Source organism: Pyxicephalus adspersus, chromosome Z (assembly GCF_032062135.1).
Source record: "Pyxicephalus adspersus chromosome Z, UCB_Pads_2.0, whole genome shotgun sequence".
Lineage (NCBI taxonomy): Eukaryota > Metazoa > Chordata > Amphibia > Anura > Pyxicephalidae > Pyxicephalus > Pyxicephalus adspersus.
Genome location: NC_092871.1, coordinates 27,683,558 through 27,706,451, shown reverse-complemented (window position 1 = coordinate 27,706,451; position 22,894 = coordinate 27,683,558). Strand labels below are relative to the sequence as shown.

Here is a 22,894-nt window from a genome sequence, read left to right as displayed (position 1 = left end):
CTAGTTTTGCATAATGGGTTGAGTATATAGGAATGGATATAGTAGACATTTAAACAGCATGCATTCTACTTTCAGATCTTCCATAAAATAAAATATGACCTAAATTTTGTAAAATGGACTTTCCATTATGATTAGATAGAATACAAAAATAATATATATATATATATATATACAGTAGGTTCTCAATTATCTGGCTCGCAACTATCCGAAACCCGTACTATCCGGCCCAAATTTCCTGGGGGCCTCTAGCTGGCGGTGCAAGCAGGCGTCTGCCATCACTCCACGTGCTGCACCCGGGGACATCCGACACAGAAGAAGTGGACCCGGAGAAGTAACCTGCTGTCCTTGCTGCCTGCTCCTCATTTCTCCAGTTCCACTTCTTCTGTGACGGATGTCCGTGGGTGCGGCTTGTGGAGCACTGGTCTGTGTGTTGAGGTGAGTATTGTACTGTATTAATGGAACTCTGGACTATGCAGCCTTTTTGTTATATATATTATATATATATATATATATATATATATATATATAGGGTTTAAGGGTTTTTTATTTAGGGGTTCTTCCAGAGGTTGTTATGGGTTCCTTGTGCAATGAGAAATTTGTGACTCTCAGTTCAGTTTAACTGACATCAATGATCTTTTTGATTATCTGTAAAGGTGACATTCTTCCCAATGACCAGCAAAATAGGAGGCATTCTTTCTAATGACCACCAAAGAAAATTATGATTCTGTTCAGCCAGTTCTCTAATCCAGACCCCCCTTCCCCATCAGATACTATACAAAGTCCTGTTGATTTAATTTTCCTGCAACTGTAATTAAAGCCTAGTCAAAACTTTGACTGTATAGCGGAGGAAGAGTTAAGCTGGGTGCACATGTGCAATAATTGTCGTTGGAAAGGATTTTTTACGATCCTTTCCAATGACGAAACACAGCACGATACATGAACGAGTGCTGTACATACAGCGCTTCTGCTTTATGGAGAGGGGAAGGGGACAACGACGGAGCGGCACCCTGCTGCGTGCTCTTCCACTTAACTTCCACTACGATCTTTCGTCGTCCATCATCCGTGGATCCACCAGGATGGTCGTTCGGACAATGGACGAAGGACGCTGTACACTCGCAAGATTCTAGGCTCTGAGCCGATTATTGGACGAGAAGCATTGGAAGTGTGTACGTAGCTTAAGTCGTTAACAAATTCATCATTTTCCTTTACCCACCAAGTGCCAACATTTAGGAGGCTCCTAGCAGGACAGCTATAGTGTAATTTTGTTTTGTGACCTTGAGCTGCCAGTAATAAAATAAAACAACATAGAACATTTAGATTATACGTATAGCATTTAGATAAAATACTTTTACAGTCATGGTACATTTATCAACAGACAAACTGAGCATTTTGTCCTTTTCAACTGAAAAAATAAAATCTGTAATGAGTAATCTGGCAAAATCACATTTCCATTGTAGTCAGGTCAGGTAAGGTAAATCAGTTAGTTTCTTTGGTGTGCTATGCATTGTTTTGTTGATTGTGTATTGCATTATTAATTTTTGTATTTCCTAGTAAAGACTATCTGTTCCTAAAGCCTGTCCTTGTTGAGTTATTTAAATTATAAAGACTGTTTAATAAAATCTGGGGAAATCAGGAGCAAAACAGAAGATGGTGTTACTACTAAACCATTGGAATTCTTTTTTAATCCTTCCATATAAAGGAGGTTGAAATGTAACACGTTACTATTAGAAACAACTCCTCATCTTCACTTCTCTGTATCTTATTAATAAACCCCACTGACTTTCTAATTTTCTGAGTGACTCTAGAGAAATCCCTACAATTTTCACCCTGCTTCCCAGCTTCTTGTCTTTGTGAAGCCAAGCAATGGTATTAGCAACCCTTGATGACTTCATCATAATGTAGAATACAGAAGTAATTAAAGAGCAAGCTTCAAAAGAATGGCAGCTTTGGTATAGTAATTTTCAGTATTAGAGGGTTAATTGAATTGTATTAGTTTTAGGTTTCGTTTTGCTGTTTTGTTTAGGAGATTATCCAAATTCATTATTAGCAGCCTAAAGAGATAGAAAAATGAATTCCTTAGATTCGAGGTCCAAAAATTACCCATCAAATAAAGTCTACAGCAAGGTTTTGTTTGGACCAGAATTCCTTTATAAAACCTAGGTACATTATTAAGTAATAATGCACAAGCAAAATATCAAGGCTGTGTTTTACTTACCTGCATGTGTATTGCTGTATTGAACTGGATTACTATATTGGTATCTGAATATTATACTGTAGGTGTTCAGCTGGGAGTAGAGGCCCTGCCTGACCTGAACAGATCTAAAAAATTCTCTCTTTGGGACACATAAAGAAATGTATGCATTTCAGCCTCCTGATTGATTGGTGTCTTTGAACATGTCTATGAACCAATTTAATGAATCAAAAGATCAATTCACATATTGCAAGCTCTGGTATGTAATACAGGCATTGGAAAATACAGGAATAAATATTTCTTAATAGATTCTACTGTACTTTGGGGCAGAGAAAAGTAAAAAAGTACAGCTGTTGTGCAAAACAGCAAATTCAGAATTGTAATTGCAGATCAAAGAATAAAAGATCGCATCTGATAGGCTGTGTTTCTCGATGTTTCAGAGTGCTTTATTTTACACTTTTAATTTAAGGCAAGATTTTACAGCTAATTAATCCAGTTCAGTATTGATACATACCTATTTTAAATTATAGCTTTTTATGCAAGAAGTATGAGTTCGTAAATATGATTTGGTATCATGCTCTTGGAATCTATTTTATAGCATCGCTCAGATGGGGAGAAAAAAAGATGCAGCATATGAAGCCAGTTAGTTATAGTTAGTTTTAGATAGATAGTTTCAAGGTACATTCAAGAGAGAGACAGACTGAGCTCTTCAGCATGCTGTTTCTTCTTTCATCGCCCAGTCAAATGGTGGAGGCAAAAGACCTGTCAATAAATGTGAATCTACAGTCTAGAATGAACAAGTCCCCATCCTGCCAGACAGGTTCTATTGTAAATCCAAAGACTGGATAAATAACAATAAAAATTATTTTTGAAAAGTTAAATATCTCTTAAATATGTATTACATCTGTTTGCCAGGAGTTTAGCTCTAACAAAGGTAATGTGAATATATAGGCTGCCATTGCTCACTTATAAAATTATAAATAATATAAATTATAAATAAATATGCCTAATATATGAATAATAGTCATTTATATAATAATATATATGATAATTCACCTGGGTAGGTGAACAGCCTAATTAGCCCCACTGTGGCTTTTTTATATCTATCTAGAGTTCAGCTTCAAATACATGCATTTTCATTGAGTACATAATCGCTTTTGATCATATACTCAAAACATTATAACAGTTTGAAGTGTTTTGGCAATTTTTACACCGACAATCATGATATTTGATTTTAACAGTTTTGTATACCTCTACAACAACTTTCAATGCCAGGTTTGGGTAAACACGCACACTTCTGAAGTGGTAACGGCCATGTTCCGTATTAGCATGGTGCTACTTTGTAATAGCAGGTGGAGGAGTTTATCGAACAAGTTGTAATATTACAATATATCCATTCCATAAAATGTAGCACTAGTTCCACTGTACACCAAACTCTTGTATGGCAAAGTTGATTTCCTTTTATTTATTTACAATGCATTATTTGTGTTTATGCAAAGTTCTCAGAATCCAGAAATCCACAAATTGAACCGAAAAAAAGTAAAAATAGAGACGTATTAAAGCAAAAAAAATCATTATATATCCTGCAACTAATGTAAAAAAAGTACATTTTTCATTCTAACAGTTTACCATCATCTCTTAAAGTATATATATATATATATATATATATATATATATATATATATATAAATTGTTTTGTTGAGAAGGTCTTTTTCTTTCTTTTCTTTCTTTTTTTTTTTGTGGTGGGGAGCAGGATTTTTAGTATGTAGTTTTTAAATACCAGTTGAGCAACAATGGTTCATGATCATATTGTTTTCTGAATAGCAGTTTTTGATTTCAGCTCTTGTATAAAATATATATGTAATGAAAAGAAACCATATTTTGCAATCTTAGCACCATTGTTTCTTTGTACTGATGAGGCACATTCATACGATATTCCTTTCAAAATTACACATTTCAGGCTGGTAGCCGCTAGTCATTTGTAGGAGTCCGTGTTAAAATACATATTACTCAACATCTCTAATCAAGTGAAATGTAAGAAAATTCTTATTATTTAAGTCTCAAATCAAAGTAATTTGAAACTGGTCAAATAAAATTGGTAAGATTATGAAAGGAACACTAGTTTCTGTTCTTAAACTTTTTTGATATATACATGAAGATGGATCAGAGGTCCTTCTATGATAGAGTGTTTTGGTAGCAATTTTGGTAATATGTCAAATGTTATAATGTCCATAAAATTTCTGAACTCAATTCGCCTATGAACTATATCTGCCTTTATTACCATAAATAATTTAAATTTCTTCCTGGTCCTGGTGCAGGCTGGACATTGGGCGCCTCCAAATTCTTCTGTCTTCTTCCTCGTTCTTCTTCCTAAGTCACCTGATCTAGCACTGCACAGATGCAAGATTGCGTGACACACTTCATGAAAATGTTAAAAAAAGTACCGATCCGGGAGAGGTGGTAAAGACAGAACAGGAGGGGTCTTCCCTTTACAGGTTAAAAATATTTTGAAAAAATGTAAAAGAAACAAATTTTATATTATTTTTTATTATATATAAAGTATTATTTATCTTATATGCAGGAAAGTTGTGGTGATAGGTCTACTTTTAGATAATCACTCTGAATTGGTTCAAAACTCAAATGTGGAGTGTCAGTTCACCATAATATGCATGTAATGTATGAACTGAATGTATGTAGATGTGTAAATACGTTTGACTGTATGGGCCTGATTTATTAAAGCTCTCCAATACTAGAGAAGATAGACTTTCATAAGAGAGCCTGGGTGATCCAGCAAGCCTGCAAAAGTTTTCAATCCTGGACCAGATCCATTGCAGGTTTTCTGAATCACCCAAATTCTTCCATGATCGTCAAGCATGTGCAGTCTTGGAGAGCTTTAATAAATTAGGCCCTATATATATATATATATATATATATATATACACAAGAGGACCATCCCTGTAGCATTTTGTTTGCAAAGTAGCAAAAAGGAATATACATGTGTGCATTAGATTATCATTTTATAACTAGTAATAATATTATTTTATTCTTTTTTCTTTATTGTGGCAGCATAAGCAGATAAAACTAACTTTTTCATCCAGTTTTCTTTATGTTCTGATGTGTTCATGAAGCTTGGTATATTTGACTCAAAGACACAGTGGTCACCCAATAAAAATGTAGTAGTCAAGCTTTGACCGTATAGCAGATCTTTACTGATCAGAAAGCAAAAAGCTTTGATGGTATCTGCTAATTTCCCAAAAGGGACTAGGGATGTATTTGAGTTTAAAGATTCATAATTCTGGTTTATTCACATCTCTTAAATGGGTGATAGACCAGCAAATAATTAGGCTTAATGACCTCCATAACAATGATTTTTTCCTCTAGTCATTTGTTTGGGAGTTCCTATTATATAACAAAAGGAACAGGCTCATTTTGTCTGCATATTTCATTCAAGGTAATTTGTTACCTAAATTGTACTGAACCATTTGTATATTATTGATGTATTCATGGAAAAATCAATATCTACTACTTCATAAAAACATTTAGTCATTTGGTCATTTATACCCAGTTTCTATGACAACAGGGCACCTAACGATGCTTGAGGTCACAAAAATTACTAATTTGTACTGTATTATGTTGTAATATTTCTAGCAAATAGAGGTCATTGTAAAATATAGGCAATCATTTCAGTTTTTCTTTTACTATATGGTTTAAAACAAATTTAAGGTAGAACTCTAAACAATAGCACATGTATGTATGTATGTAGCACATATATGCTGCAGTCTGCCACTAGCATTAGCGCAGTATTCTTTTGTTTGTCTGCACCCCTCTCCTACCCCAACCCTTATAATATTGTTTTATTATCTGTTTATTACTTACTTTTATTATTATTATTAAACAGGATTGATAAAGCACCAACATATTATGCAGCGCTGCACATTAAATAGGGGTTGCAAATGACAGACAGATACAGACAGTGACAAAGTAGGAGTGGAAGACCCTGTCCTGAAGAGCTTACAATCTAGGAGGTGGGGGAAGTAACAAACAATAGAAGTGGAGATATGGAGTGATGGGAAGTAGTGACAATTTTAGGAGACAGAAGAAGACGGGTAGGCGAGTTTGAAAAAAAAGGGTTTTGTGTGCTCTTTTAAAAGAGCATAAAGTAGGAGCAAGCCGAAAGGGACTAGGTAGACTAATCTAGAGAGTTGGGGCACCTCTGGAAAAGTCTTGCAGTTGTGCATGTGAGGAGGTTATGAGTGAGGTCATTAGTAGGTCATTGGAAGAGCAAAGAGAGAGGACTTACAATTTGAACAGAAGTTTCAGGAACATGTTTTTTTGTTTTTCAGAACAAAGGAGAACTTTATAAAAAAAAGTTGGTCATAGTACATTTATTAAAATTCTTGCAATCAAAAAAACATGTCAATGAAAATCCAATATGCATATTTATATGAAAGCTTAAATTGTTTAAACTATAACAAAATTCTGTTCCAATGCAAAATGTTTATTCACACAAGCAGGAAAACAAGCTCTAATAGGATCAACCCATTCACCACTTATCAAATCAGAGCTTAAGGAAAAAAATATTTTTATGAACGCGGCCCTTTCTCAATTTCTCAGACAAAAAAAGCAGAGAAGTGAAAAGAAATAGCATGTAAATTCAATTCACCACCTCTGAAATATTCAGTTTAGTAACAGTTGGTCTAACCACTCAAGGCACCTTTAATATGATTCATATGGCCTGATTTATTAAAGCTCTACAATGCTGGAGAGGATACACTTTCATCAGTGAAGCTGAGTGATCCAGCAATCCCAGAATGGATTTCTTCAAAGTCATTGGCTATTTGCTCCTTGACCAGATTTATTCCAGGTTTGGTGGATCACCCAGCTTCACTGATGAAAGTGTATCCTTTCCAGCCTTGGAGTGTTTTTATAAATCAGGTCAAATAAATCTACTTTACCTACACATTCCACCAGGTGAACACGAGGGCAACGCTTCAAGTTCTTCTTCACCATTTAGGAAAATGGCTCATTCACATACTCATTTTATGCAATGTGATGCCATTCACATGGAACTACAAAACAACACAGGGCAATGCAGTACAGTGCAATGTGGTTTATTCCTAAAAATAGAGCAGTGAATGGGCTGTCCTAATGTAGCACATGGTAAGGTGTAACATTATTATGTATGCACAGACATACTATAAAACAGTGCATATTCAATGTGAAAATGGGTCCCTAAAGTTGAGCACTGTAAGCACCTTTGCTTATTAATAGTTTGACCCAAGTGTCACTTTTTCTGAACAGTTTGGCCTCGATGTAGTGAAAAATATAAATAAAGGCATGTGATATAAAAAAAGAAAAAAAAATCATATACTGTATTGCAGGTATTTCCTCATGTAGGTATTAAACGGCAATGAAAATGATTAAATAGTTTGGGCCTCAAAATTTTTTATCACATATGAGGAAAATGTTCCTCTTCTGATAAAAATATGACTCTTACCATTCTTTATTTTTGACGCAATGTTTCATAATTGTTTGTATTTCCTTTTTTTCCATACCAAAACTCCAATAAGAAAGTATTAAACAGAAAATAATTCTCACTATTTGCTGTCTTGAGTAGTTACATACTTTTAAACAATTAACAATTCATTTCATTTTATGTTCTTTACAAATTTTTAATATAAACAATTTAAAAAACAGTGGAATCACACACATTTTTCTTGTACAGAGCAGTGTTTCTCAGGTTCCATTGCTGTGGGTTCTTGAGCAGTGGGCAATTTGTACTATTGACATCAATGATGTTTTGGCTAGCTGTAGGGTGGCATTCTTTCCACCAACCAGGAATAAAAGAGCCATTCTTTCCACTGACTATCACAATAAAATACTGTAAACTGTGGATATACTAATTATGCAAGGGGTTTCCTGAAAACCTGAAACTTATTTCAAGGGTTCCCCCTTGTTAAAAGGTCAAGAAAGGCTGATATAGAGGAAGAGAGGTTGACTTTCTTATCTAAAAAAGAATTAAGTTTAGTAAAGAATTTAAAGTTGTGTTTGCTTTGAAACCCAAAACCCAATAGGATTTTTTTCTTGCATATTAGTATATATTATAAGTAAGAGTATTTACTAAACTCAGTGAACATTCACCTTGCTAAGTGAACAGTCAACAGTTTAGTTCTTTAGTAAACTGACCTCAATGTGTGCCCATAGATGGCCAGATTTCTCACCAAGAAAGGTGGGTATGAGAAATGTGCCTATGCCCCCATTGCAGACAGGCCACCCCTGCTCTGGTTTTCCTTGATAACACTGGCTATATTTTTATCATAGTATAAGGGCTCTGCTGTATATAAATCTGTTACATGGTAATTACAAATAATAGCAAACCTCTATAAGTGTTGATGCCCCTCTAGTCTTGGTTGTCAAAGGGTCAGTGCAATCATATGAAAATTTTTAACTAGGGATGGAGACTGGTAGTTTCAGTCGAGCTTTGGCTTCCTATGTATTGAAAGCTTCAATTGCTATAATTCATGCCCAATTGGGAGTTTTGAGTGATACCACTAACCTTTGAAAGTTCCAGCACCTCCTGTCATATTTTCCACAGTATCAAATCATTTAGGAATTCAACAGGTAGGGTGGAATATTTTGTAATATTCACAGCAGGTGTGCAGAGGTCTAACCATTGGAGTACAATAAAAAGATATACAAACTATCAGGTGGTTTAGCTCTTTTACAATCAAAAAGTGAAAAAAAAACTTTTTATAGATGGACTGATCTATCAAAAACCATACTACTTAATTGTCATCAGATCAAAATTTAATCTTCAGTGTTTTTGCACATCAGCTTGTCTATACTTGGCAGAACTATACAGTTTAGAAAAAATTCCTCATAAAACAGATCATGTTTTTCAATATCTAGGCTGGACAAAGGAAGCATACCCATTTTTATCTGTAACTGATTGAAAGATTCGGGTTATGGTACTGTTAGATTGCTAAGGATTGTTTTTATCATCTTATGGCCAAACCTAAACTTATTTAAAGCCTGGAACCTGTTTTTGATTCAATATGCATTTTCCTAAAACATAACATTGCATGGATGATTTTTTAGTTTGAAACATAGTTTATTATATTTATGACAAGTGACCTTGTTGGATAATAGAATCTCAAAAATTCTAGTATTATTATTATAATTAATATTAATAAACAAGATACATATAGCACCAACGTAATATGCAACGCTGTACATTAAACAGGGGTTACAAATGACAGACAGATACAGACAGTGACACAGGAGAAGAGGACCCTGCCCTGAAGATCTTAGGGGGCGGGGGAAGTATTATCCACCACATTGCAGATTCACTCCGTCAACATAATGAGCATCTTAGTCTTCTTACTTTGTAAACTTCATAGCATATATTTTGGAAAAACATTTCCCATCCAGTGCTCAAAATTTAAATGAGGTCACTGGGTACTTTGTAACATTCTCAACGTACAATGTACACGCTGAAATTTTCAATCAGATGCCAAATATTTAAAGCATACTTAAATATTGCAAAACGAGAGATATACACTCTTAAAAAATTTAGCTTAGTTCAGTTTACAAGTACAATAATCAATGAGTTAAAACCAGTTCTCATGAGACTGTTATTTTTTTATTGTTAAGCCGAGTAATGCTGAATGTAGACATATTTGTTGCTGAGATTTTAATTTAATAACAGGACTAGGATCTGTTCTTTCTACAAAATACAAGACTTCAGTTTTGTGGTCTTTGTCTTCTATAAAATGTCACTGTATACAAAGCAGAGCAGATAACCCAACCATTGTCATCATGTCATACTCATTTTGTCAGTTCTATGTGTTGTGGTTGCCCAATACCACTCTGGCAGTTGCACCAAGTCTTCTGTTATTTTTGCACAGGCAAATATTTCATGGCTATTACAGCTAACAGACGTTGTCACTGGGCCAGGTCCATTGACTTCTATAGAGTTATCCAGAGCTTCACTTTTATCTGAAGCTACAGTATATTTTTCTAATCTGTCTAATTGATGAAGGCTTGCTTTCCACCTTCTGTTCTACCTGCATTAGCACATAGTCTCGTTTAACAGGTATATTGTTCATAATTGCTGTTTTGTGCCGACTCTCCTTTTTATTTAATACAAGTGTAGGTTGAATAGAGAAAGATAAATAAAAGCCCAAAACATATGACTCTCTTTAGTGAGAAATCCTTTGGGATAAATGGAGGGAGGCTGCGTTTTCACTGTTGAATGTAAATTCTTCTGAAGTGGAACTAATCATTTAAAGGATAGTTTGGGTTGTCCTAACAACGCTGTAGAATTGAAAGGGCTCCTTTTTGTTGGAGATATGTTTTCTTTCTTTCAGTCAAAACTGATGATGATACCCCTTTCACACTCTGTCCTCCCGTATCATAAATCTTAACTCACTGCTCCCAAAATCTCACTTTAAGATGCCAAGACACAGCGGGTGAGAAACATCCAGAGGGGGACACTGGAGGAGCTGTAATAAAACAAGGAGAATTAAAATGGGAGTGTATAGGACAGGATATGAAGAGAGGCAGATTTATTAAAAAGATAAATTGATAAGAGAGAAAAGACAGGTAAATATATAAAATATTGCAATAGAAACATCTAAAGTTAACTTACAACATAAATAAAATGTTATGTAAAAGACTAAATCATTATCCTATCTAAATACATTTCATTTGCAGGTTTATTGATCTTGAAGATTTTGATACCAGTCAGCTCCCTTACTATAGCTAGATCTTCCATGGTTAAGAAATATGTATGCATTGATGGTAGTGGTAGGCATTTACAGGATCATTGGTGATTTATTCTTACCTGTGGAGCGTCTGAGGGGCAGTAACTGATTTAATGATCTAAACTTGAAAAATTAATTATAAGTGTAATCTATATTGAATTGCTGCACAATGCCAGGTAAAAGTAAAGGGCTTACCTAATCCCTTATCAATATATTCTATAACTAATAATAATAATTGATGGCATATTGGGCATATTTTTTAAAATAAGCATGATAAGGAACAATAAAAACTCTTTTAGAGAACACTTTTATTAATACCCATAAAAATACTATAAAAGGAAAGAACACTCTCGAGAAAGTACCTCTACATTTAACCTCTCCTACAAGTTCACTAAACTCTCAGCCCCTAAAACAAACTCTTAATATTTTACCCCACAACATCTAATGCTAATCTCAAGAGAAAATATACTCTTTCACCCTCCACCCTCTGTGCCTAATCTGTAATTTTTAAAACAAAATTCCCGGTTACTTACCTAAAACTTCATTTATGTGATAAACCTGTCTCCAGGGTCTTAATTGTGGTCTTTAATTTTGCAAAACTAGTCTGCACTATCTCCATTACTTTTTGAGAACATGGAGCCTGCCCATTGACTGTTAGACGACTCTACAACATTGTCCTAAAGTCACACTTTTTTAAAAGCAAAGGCAGACCTTTTGGCTGAACCAGCAAAGACAGCAAAAAATTGCTTCCAACCATTACCCTTGCATAAATTTGGTCGTTTTAACCTAGAACCTAAGGTTTCAGAAATCCAAAACTGAACATCCCGTTCTGTTTCATATGTTCTACCTTGTCCTGCTCTAACAAAAAACGTGGTCCTGTACCATATTCATACAATAATACCATATCACCACCTTAGGAAAGAGTGACCCTGTACAAAACAATATTGCATTATTAACGCTGAACTGCCTAATATGTCCTCTCCCTTTTAATATTAACATTTATGCTGGTGTCATTGGATCGCCATATTCATTCTTTGAGAGAAACTTAGATCTCTGCAAGAGATTCCAGCCTACATTCTTTTCACCTTTGCTTTAACCAGCTATTTTCCCAATTTCTCAACCTAATCAGGTGCTTTATTTTGTTGCTTGAAGACCTGCTCATTAGAAACCTTTCTCAATAATGGAAAGCTTTACAGTCATAGCTACCAAAGCCTAATTCTTTTATAAAACAAGTGAGTTAGGAAATAATCTGCTTCACAGGCAGTAACCTTCTCCTTGGATCTCCTGGTAAAAAAATAATGTCTTCTCCTAATCACCTACTGTATAGTAAAGAAAAGAATAAAATGCATTATCGTAAAGGGGTGATTCATCAAATCACCAAAATAAAAAACCCTACCATTTTGCCAATGTTGAGATCGTCCCATTCATCAATAGAAAAAAACGCCCCAGAAATTCACTTTTATAACTGATTGCCAGTTTTATTGGTGGGCACTAGTTTTGGTATTTACTGGTATTTTAACTAATACCAGCATATTTATAAAAAGGTGATCAGATTTATTCTTGCCATAATGATAATAAATCTAAGGCTGCATGGCATTTTTTTCAGGTGGTTTCCTTCTGGTAATAACTGTAGATCATGTCTGTATAATGTATTATTTGTAGCCTCCATCAGTAAGGTCAAATTCAGGACATTGTCAATGCTAATGATAATAGGAAGTATCTAAAAAGGACCTTTGTAGCAGAATTACCATGCAATAAGAGAAAAGCTGCAGATTTTAATATATTTAAAATGACTTTATATAATGACGGTATGACGTTAAATTATAATACCAAGTCGAACCTTTTTTTTGTTCCATACATTGGATACAAACTTTTGAGTCTTCCCCACTGGAAAATACCTGTTTTGAAATCCCATCCACTGTGCCTAAATGATTAGTATTTTTTTTATAATGTTTTACCACCTTCCAGCTTAACTACCTATACATAGACCCCCGTGCATGTCAATAGAGGTCAATAAACCTTCACCATGGGCAGGTGCCAAACAGGGAATCAGTCTAGTTAGTGGACGATGGGATTACAGTATATTACCATCACTAGGTAAGTCAATTGCCATCTGTCCAAGTGGCGCATTCCTATTATGATGCAAATTTCCACAATTAGTTATTCTTTTTTCATATGGCTCTTTAGGTTAGTGTGGAGGAATGTGCATTGCAATGCATATAAAAAAGATCACCATTTCATAGAGATCTTGACCAATATATCTACACTTGCTTTTCTTATTAAGTAATGTAGCCTGGGTTTATTCCTATGGAGCCAGGGCTTGGTACAGTATAAACTGCTATTAGGTGTGTCCTAGTGTGTTGAACACCTACACAAATGAGGGCTTCCCACATACCTCAGAAGAGAAAAATAGTGTATACATCATAATGGTACACAGTACAGTAATGAAGCTGAAATTACTTTAAAAGATTGATCTCTACAACTTTTTTTATTTTACTGTACACAAGAAATTAGAGGTGAATAATAGACTGCATACTTAGAATTCCACTAATGCTACACATATTCTGAAACATAGTATAAGGGGATGCCTTATGGGACACGTTGATAATAAAAAATAAACAATCCACCATTAGCCATCTAACCTAATCTAACCTTGAACCCCCTTTCCCACCAGGTGCTTACTTACCTCTCTATGGCTTCAGAGTCCATTTCCGGTGTTTATATCATGTCAATGCAGTAAGTCCTTATGGATGTAAAAAGGGCTGTACTCCTGAACATTATAGTCTAGGATGAATTGTACAAGCTCACCAGCAACAAAGAAAATATAATGATATATTCAGTGGGTTTGGGGTAGTGGGTTTAATTAGGTTAGGGGACAGGAATGGGAAGGGGTATAGAATATGCTTTAAACATCCCGAAATCTGTAGAGTTCCACAAATCACCTCTAAAAAAATGACTGAAGAAGGTGAATATGATGCTTTAATTTGTGTATTTAACGTGTATTATGTATTGCTGACATAATACGCAGCACTTTAGAAGCCCATAGTCGTATCACTAACTTTCCTTTAAAAGGGCTCACAATCTAATGTTCCTACCTTAGTCATATGTCATAAACATAGTCTAAGGTCAATTTTTGAGGGGAAGCCAACTAACCTAACTATGAGAAGAAACCAACGAACCAAGTAAACCACGCAAACACCTACAGAACATACAAATTCCATGCAGTGTCTTGGCCGAGATTTGAACCTGAGACCTAGCACTACAAAGACCAGAGGGATAACTTATGAGCCGCTATGCCACTCACTACACTATCTTTTCCAAGATCTAGCTCTCGAAAAACTGCCAAGAGCACAGCAGTACCATTAAATGAATGCTTTCAGCCCACGCACTCTCTATTTCCTTGTGGATTTAGTCTTTGTAAATGACAGACCCAAAGTCTTCTATTGCATTAACCAATTCTAAAGAACAATATAGAGACCATCTTGTTAAGCTTCTTGCTTTCTGTGACAAAACTTACTGGAATTGACAATGGCCCTTCTTTTTTAAACAATTTATTGTTGGTTGAATATTGTTTTATATCTTTTCTAGTTTAAGAGTCTCTATTCTGATCTCCAGTCTTTATGTCATTCAGGAATATTCTCTATCCTCCATTGTCCTAGTGCTGTTCATTTTATTCCCCTATCCTTTCCTTGTTATTTTAGGTTACTCTCCTCCACAGTGGATTTGCTTCTGAAACCATTAGTCCCAATTTTAGTTATTCCAATATCCTGTTTTTCTTGAATTTGATGACATTTTGGTGTATCTCTTTTTTGTAATCATCAATTAGTGCTCTAGCATAACAAGACGCTGTATAAATACCATTTATTATACTACAGTTACAGTTTGTTTTACCTAAATAGCTTATTCTTAACTTCAGTTTCAATGTGCAGTATCTCAAAGCCTGATATCTTCATCTTAAAAACTCTCAATGAGATTCTTGCACTCCTCCTCAAAGGCAGCATCTATTGGGTTATGTTTTGTTCTTTAAATGGCCTGTTTTGCTTTTAAAATTGCCTAGTTGGGATGTCTTTTTGTTGGAAATTGGGTTTCTGACTTTTCTTCTGCACTAAGCTATTAGTAGATTGGGTTTACAGAGCAACTTTGTATTTACGCTTCCCTCCTGGTTCTTCGTAATAGTAAGACCCAAAAACAAATAAATAAATAAATGAAAAAAACGGACAGAAAAAAACTTAAAATGAATGCATTCCACTAGAAGTAAAACTACTGCATATCAGTAAATATTTTGGACAGCTGTAACTTGGAAAGGATTCAAGGATGTAATTGTAATAAACTATTATTCTTGGAGCTTTTTTAAGGGATCCATATTTTTGTAGTTGGTTAGTAGACGTTTTACTGTATATATTTGTGTTTTTCAACTGTGATCTGCTAATCTATATGATCTAAACCGGTGGTCACCAACTTTTTCAGACCCATGTAGCACTAAATTTACCTGCACCGGACCACGCATGCCCAGGGAGATGTGTGTCACTCAAGGGGTAAGAAACTTCCCCCTGCTTGACGTCATTATGCCAGAACCTGCCCACTCTCCCATCGCAGGTCTGAGCCTGTGATGGAAAAGTGGCTGGGCTGTGTCCAGAGACACAACTCGCCCACCGCCCTGAGCCTGCGATCTGTATGGGAGACATGGTCGGTGCCTCTGGCAAGTACGTCCTCCCAGTCGGGTCCTTCTCCTGACCCCACTTGCGGGCACAGTTGGTAACTGTTGATCTAAACGATCATGAGCCTAAAGCATACTTGAAACATATGGCTATATTTTAAATTTAAAAATTTTGAATAACATTTACAGGATATGCACTTTATCTATTGCTCCATGGTCGACTAAGTTTTCAAGCACAAAAAATGAAAATGAAGCCGTAAAATGTTTAATCATAATACTGCTTTACTTTTTATGGTCTATCAACTGCTTTTGGTAATCTGTCATCAGTGTTGTTATCTAGGACACCCTTTTGCTTACCTGTTTGTTTGGAAGAAGAACTATGATTAAGCCACATCTCTCCCAAAGTTAAGCTTAATACTAGGACTAATCAATATGATATACCACTAACGACTATATGTTTGTGATTTGTGACAACTGACAAAAAGCAGCTGTGATCAAGTCTTGATTGCCTCAACGATTAAGACGTAATGGGAGCGCAGAGCCTCACGGGATACCACGTCATGCATGCCCGAAGGCTCTGGTTGCTCCTTATGCGCAGAAGGGGCATTTTTCCTCCTAGGGTAAAGAGATGCTGATTTTGCACATGCGCAGTGAGATCCACTCTCTTTTTTCCCCTTTTACAGTGCAGGGCGAGATTGGTTGACAAAGAAAGAAGACTGGAAGAGAAGGTAGAAGATTGTGGCACACAGCATTTTCTCTGTGCCTGGACGAAGAGGAATTCCAGGACAACGCTGGACTGAATCATTGGAAGGACCAGCGCCACCTGCGGGATTAAAGGTAAGTGTATTTTTTTATTTTAGTTTTTTCAGCTTTAGGGTAATAAGTAATGTTAACCAAAGGATCACTTATCAATAATTCCATGATTGGAGTGTGTAGGAAGGTCCACCTCCAAATAGGACATCCACTGTGTGACATATAGTCAGTGTTCTTATAATAAAAAACTATATTTTCTTTTAAGTATTGAAGCTAATACAAAGGGTCACTTTTTCTTTTGAGTTGTTGATGACACAGGGGTTGGAGAAGTTTACCCTTTTAATTCAAAATGCATTAAAAGCAGAATGCCTATTAAAATATGTGACTGGAGGCCCCTGGGTCAGGAGGCAAACCTCCAGTTAAGGAGTAAGGACAAAGTGAATCAGGTGCGGAAGATTTTCTATTATAGGTTAACATCAGGTTTTTACTACATTAAAGAGCCTGTTGTCACTCAATGGTAATGAAAAGTGGCAATCTCTTCTGCTGATTGACACCTTTATAAATGGGGCTGACTAAGAAACAGCATTTTTTGAGTATAAACAACAAAATTTTTACCGCCTAAAAAAATAAGTGGGTGAAGATACAATTTAGGATAAGATTTTGGAATTTAGGTTAAAGCTTAGGGGTCTGATAGGGAGAGTGTTGGGATGTTCTCTAATATTAAGGCTATTGAGAGTTTACATGTATTCTTAGCACCAGGAACCACTGTTGCTTAAAAAGGGAATACAAAAAAACAATAAGCCTTAGTGTTTTTAGACAAAGTAGTCAGATGTACACATAACCCTTCATTGAGCATTTTATTGCTATGTGCTCACTTGTGTTATAAATCATATTCTTAAGCAATATATATATTATCAGTAAAAATCATGCCAAAAAATATAATTGAACCTACAAAAAAATTACAATGCTAAAAATGCAAAACAATAGGCACAGATAGGCAAATTGCTGAGTTATAAATAATTATGATGACCCAGTTCTATTATTTTGGGGAACAGACCTTCTGTCCTGCGGATGTGAACAATGCATTTGCGATATTTGCTTTGATCTGAGTTTGTGACAACTGTTGTGTTTTTGTGATGCTTTAGGGATGTCTCTCTTTATTTGTCAGTGATCGGAGCTGGTAGACTGTTAAAGACCCTTTGGCAGTGCTCCTGGCCATTAACCCCTTCAGGCCCAAAGGAAACTGCAGTGTTGTTCAAAGCATTTTTTTTTTGTCCACTTCAACAAAAAGAGATCCCATAATTATCATTAGTCATAAAATGTTATTTTTTAAAATGTTTTTCATTTTTTTAGCAAACCCACTACTTTTATAATGGTAGAATAAACGTATATATATATATCTCTGACATATATGGTATATTCATATATAAATTTACAGTTAGAATGTTTATTTAAATTTGTTTGTCTATGCATAAAAGTTTTGTAAATTATTATTTTCTCTAGCACTAATACTCCAATAAATAACCACTAAACTTTGGAGGTTATGCTAAACACAATCTAAGCATGTTTTCAAGGCTTTTGCCAAATTAATTCAACCCAACACACTTCTTATAAAAAGAAATTCAATCCTTGAGCTGAATACCTAATACATGAACTTTGATTGTTGTATGCATAATTTAGAACATAGCCGTTATTAAAATGTATGCATAAAATGTGTTTGTGTGTTGTGTAGAATGTCTTGAGATATGATTCAGTTACTGAGAAGAGGGGTCCCTATGTATTTTTATCAGTTAAATCAGTTTGGGCAACCTTACCATAATACATAGCATGTGCTGCTTGCTGACTATAGTAAATATTATGGGGCTAATTAATTTTAAAAAAAAAGGCCAAAAAGGAATTGTTATTAGCAGGTTTTATTGTTAGGTGTATGGAACAAATAAACAAGATTTTTTGATTTAGAACTTTTGTAATAGCCTTTTTCTCCATTTTTTCTATATGAGCCCCTGTGTACTTAAAGATACTTTCTCTCCCCAAGCATTTTTGTAATATTCTGTAATTACCTGAAATGAGGCTCATTTGCTTTGCTTCCTGGACAGAGCTTTCCCTTTGAATATACAGCCTGATCTCCAATCATTTCAATGGAAATTCTGTCTTACGTTCATCAAGCTATTCATGAGTCTTTCCACCCTTTCCCAACCCACTGATTTATACCCTTGGAGTGACCCCCAGCAGGGGGAGCATGTGGTTTTTTACCATATGACAGTGCTTGGGTCTAGAAGCCAATCCCTAGATCCGAGCACTGTCTAATGGGTATCATTAACATAGCTACAGGCTCTGATAAAGTGCCTGATTTATTAAAGCTTTCTAAGATAAATTATTATGGAAGAACCTGGGCGATCCAGCAAACCTGGAACGAATCTAGTCAGGGATTAAAATATATTAGTCAATAAATTGCATTTAATTTTTAAGTTATCCATTTAAGGTTTGCTGGATCACCCAGGTTCTCCCATGACAATCTATCTTCTTCAGCCTTGGGGAGCTTAAAAAAATCAGACCCATTGTGTAACCTAGGAAGGTGAGCTGGAAACCTAAATATGAGTGGTTCATGAAGGGGGTCTTTACTCTTTTCACAGACACCCCTGCTAATCTATTTGACTACTACCTCAGGCGAAATATACCGAGAATTTTAAGGTATGGGGAACAGGTAACTCATTTTTCTCCCATGTGACAGTGCTTAGCTGGATGAATGTAGGGTTGTAGTTAGTAGAAAATGTTTTTTACATGAAAATGTCTCAAAGGTGCCTATATGAGTGGGTATTTTTTTAAAATTTTTTCTCTGGTATATAAACAATTTGGGACTGGCACCATTAATCCTATGCTGTAATCTATTTTTTTGTGGGTGATGTGTGATTGGCTGCTCGAATATGTGGGACGAGTCCTCAAGCTTATGTAAGCTCCCAAATGTGAAGTTACAGAAGGTTAAATATATTTGTTCATAGAGCATGAAAAGATTGTTGGCATAGGCTGCTGGTAGGGACACAACTAAAGTGAATCTATTGTATTACCTTGCATGGGTGCAGCACAGTTATTACTTCAAGGAATACCTGGTAAAATCCTTATGACTCCAGCATAACAACGCGGGAGCCATGTGGAGCCTATATCGTTAATGAATGTCTTCCACAAACTAGGAGCCACAAATATTGTGTACTGTAAAATGTGAAGTTCATTAATTCCTAGTATTGATAATTACTGTTCAAAGGTACTTTTGGATAATGCACATTTATACGGGCCTATTATTATGGCAGATCTTACTGGCCAATCAGAACATGAGAGATAGAAAAGGGAAAAGGCAGCATGTTAACAACTTGCATACTACACAGAAGCATTGAGGTTTTTGAGTTTGTTCACTACCCTTAGTGATATAAAAATGTCTATTTCCAAATTTAAATTTTGCACACATAAATGGTTTGAGAAATGCCTACCTATACCTAAACTTTAAATCCCAGCTCTATTCTTGTCACTTTCAAGAATTGACCTAAAGCTGCAGGCTATTTTAGACCTGTACATGCTCAGAAGTTACATCATAGGCTGCCCAATGGCCAAAGTGGAATGTGGTGGACCCAGAAGAGGTGGCAGGGAAAAAATGGGGTTTGGGGGAAGTAGCAATGACAGGATTCTGGACCTGTTATTGCTGGAGGACAGTAACGTAAGTGTGTGCCTAAATCAGTAAGTATGCCGTTGATTATAGCAAAGCTTACTCCCACTATCAATAAGTTTATTTCTACTTTTAAAGTCTTTTTTAAAGTTCAGGCTTTTGTGCTTTTTACCACTGGCAGAGGCAAAGCTATTTTAGTTCTCACCTTTTTATAGGTTAACGAGGCTGAAAAATCTGCTGTGATTGATGTCAGAGCGGTATGTCCTGTAACAAGATTGTGGCCTTTGGTGGTTAGCACAATAATACATTTATAACTCAGTCTGTCCACCATGACCTTAGTGTTACTAAAGAATCAATGGATGACAGATTTAAAAGAATATATTATATGTCATAGTTTATTATATTCTCTCATTCCCATTTTCACCGGAGAGATATTGAGAACAAAAACTAAATACAAATTTAGTAGGACCAGGAAAAGTGGGGTGGATGAGGTAACGGGTAGATGGTACTATATTGTGAATTATTTGCACAAACCTTATAGAAGAACAATATTTGAGCCAGGCTTTTATTATGCTAACATTTTTTAACATATTATTTTTTATTCTGAATGGCATATACAAAGACAAAAAACAGGCAAAAGTAATTTGCATTTTTCTTTGCAAATCTAAGCTTTAATGTTTGATATTGCCCTGAGTACTTCTGTAATATAATATATGATATGCATGTGACATTGAAAGTGTTAATTGCTGGGAGTCATGGCAATAAGGCTTAAGTAGTGACAAGCTTTTGATATCAAGAAAAAAAAGTCCTGAAGTTTGAAATTTTGGCAGAAGTACTATAAGCGTGGTTCTTCACAAGCTTCTTCCTGTGGAGATCTTTCAAGCAAACTACATTAAATCTTCCATGACATATTTCAAATGAACTTTGTAAAGGGTAATTCAACCTGAACACGTCTTGCATGTATTCCTTATTATTTCATTGTTTGAAGTTTGCAAATCTGAGGAAAGCCATATGTGATATGCTTTTATCAACAACAAACACCCCACCACTATCTAGACAGTCTGTAGGATTTGCATGAAGGAAAAGCGGCGTTGTTAGTGACAAAGATGTACCTGAATCTGGCAGAGTAATAGCTTGTGAGTTATTTGGGCACAGGTTACAGTCTACAAAAATCCCACAAAGTGGCACAACTGCTGAGTCTGTATATCCTTCACTTCAAATGCATCAGGCTACTTTTAATTCCCAGCCCCTTAAAAAAAAGGTAAGGTTTCAACGTGACCTGCAGAGAAAGGAAATTGTATTTTGTTACAGTTTGCAATATATTTTAGAAATAATCCAAATCATCACATTATTATCGTTTTAAATGTGCTGATCCAAATAAATGTACTGACCCAACTATTTCTGCATACAGTCACATCTTAGGGGCATAGCTGTAAGCTTTACCTGTGTTGGCTATAAAAGTCTTGTCTAATCATGAAAAACGTCTTTAATGAAGAAACTTCTTTTTAAAAGCAGCTTCACCATTTTGGTTTTACCAAAATATTATCAGCTTCAGAGGACTATTATTAAACTTGTCAGTGCAATTACTATGGGATGGAGGACAATGCTCCTAGGATAGGTATCTTCATTAAAATGCAATTCCAGAAAAAAACGTAATTTGTATTTGCACAGAGCAGAGAGAGATCAAATGTAGATGCCGGCACCAGGACTTCATCACTAGCATTGTTCAGAATAGTAAAGGTCGGTATGATGTAGAGGATGATCAAACAGAAGAAGCATATTTGTAAAAAAGAAGTAAAGTTTACACAATGGAGGGTCAGTTTTAGAGGTTAGTGTGATCTACATATTTATCTCATTGCAAAGTTGCACATACTATTTAAAACTGATTGTTTTGATCAGTTCGTAATAAGGGATGACAATCAGGTTCCCTACTGTGAGATAAGGTAAATTCTATGGCCTCTACATTTGTGGTTTCAGCGAATTTATGGCAAATTTCATTAGGCTAAATTTTCTGTAAACATAATGCACCAATTTGCCTAGGTGGGTTTACCTCTACTTTAACAAGCTTTTGCAGGACCACCTTGAATTGCAGTACTAGGATACCTTTTCCCATGATCAGATCTCTACACCCAAAAATCTAATTCAGATGCAATTTCTGTCCAAAAAATTCTTTGATTGTCAAAAACATTGTGCACCCAATATACTGACTCCCTCACCCAAGGTACACTGGAACCTCCCCGTATATCTCCTTTTCTGTTATATATATATATATATATATATATATATACATATATATATATATATATATATATAGTGTAACCCAGTGATCTATGAAATAATTTTCTATTCTTGGCCCTGTTTTCTAGATCAGGGGTTCTCCCCTGATCAAGCCCCCTATATCACATATGGCTTTCTCCCCTAATAAAAGGGTTTTTGCCTTGGAAGTAATTAAAGCGTCATTATGACATACAAGTTATTGTGTCACTGCTCCCCTGTGGTGCTGGGGTTTCCCCATGAATTTGGAACCAAAATGACTGGGCCTGCAGACCACAATTCTGTTGGTAGCACATGTGTCAAAGAGTCCCACCGAGCTATATCAATTGGTCTTGGAAATAACAGTGCACTGTACTGGTGGGCCAGAGCTGACAGAGGGATTAGGACCACTGCTTCCTTTAGTCCTCTGCAAGCTGATCCTGACCCCGGACAAAATCCTTACTCACTGCTCCTTTATCTATTCCTCAGAACAATCCTCCCTCCCCCAATCAGTGACACCCTTGGATTGTATTCCACCCTATCATCCAAGATCCGGCTCTGCTCCCTACCTGATCCTCATGTTATGATCTTGGATCTGTGTTCCACATCCTCAGTATCTG

At 35.7% G+C, this 22,894-nt stretch overlaps 1 long non-coding RNA gene across 4 annotated transcripts in view; it reads left to right on the top strand.

The window, feature by feature from the left end:
• LOC140343497 (uncharacterized) overlaps window positions 1-22,894 on the top strand; it is a 77,362-nt gene that overhangs the window by 32,159 nt on the left and 22,309 nt on the right. Inside the window, exon 2 of one of the 4 annotated variants that reach the window (XR_011923351.1) lies at window positions 16,297-16,450. The exons of 2 other annotated variants lie outside the window; for them this stretch is intronic. This is a non-coding gene — a long non-coding RNA (uncharacterized lncRNA). Of the gene's footprint in view, window positions 1-4,509; window positions 4,687-16,296; window positions 16,451-22,894 lie in introns of all 4 variants that reach the window. One more of the 4 variants, XR_011923353.1, reaches the window with a different exon arrangement.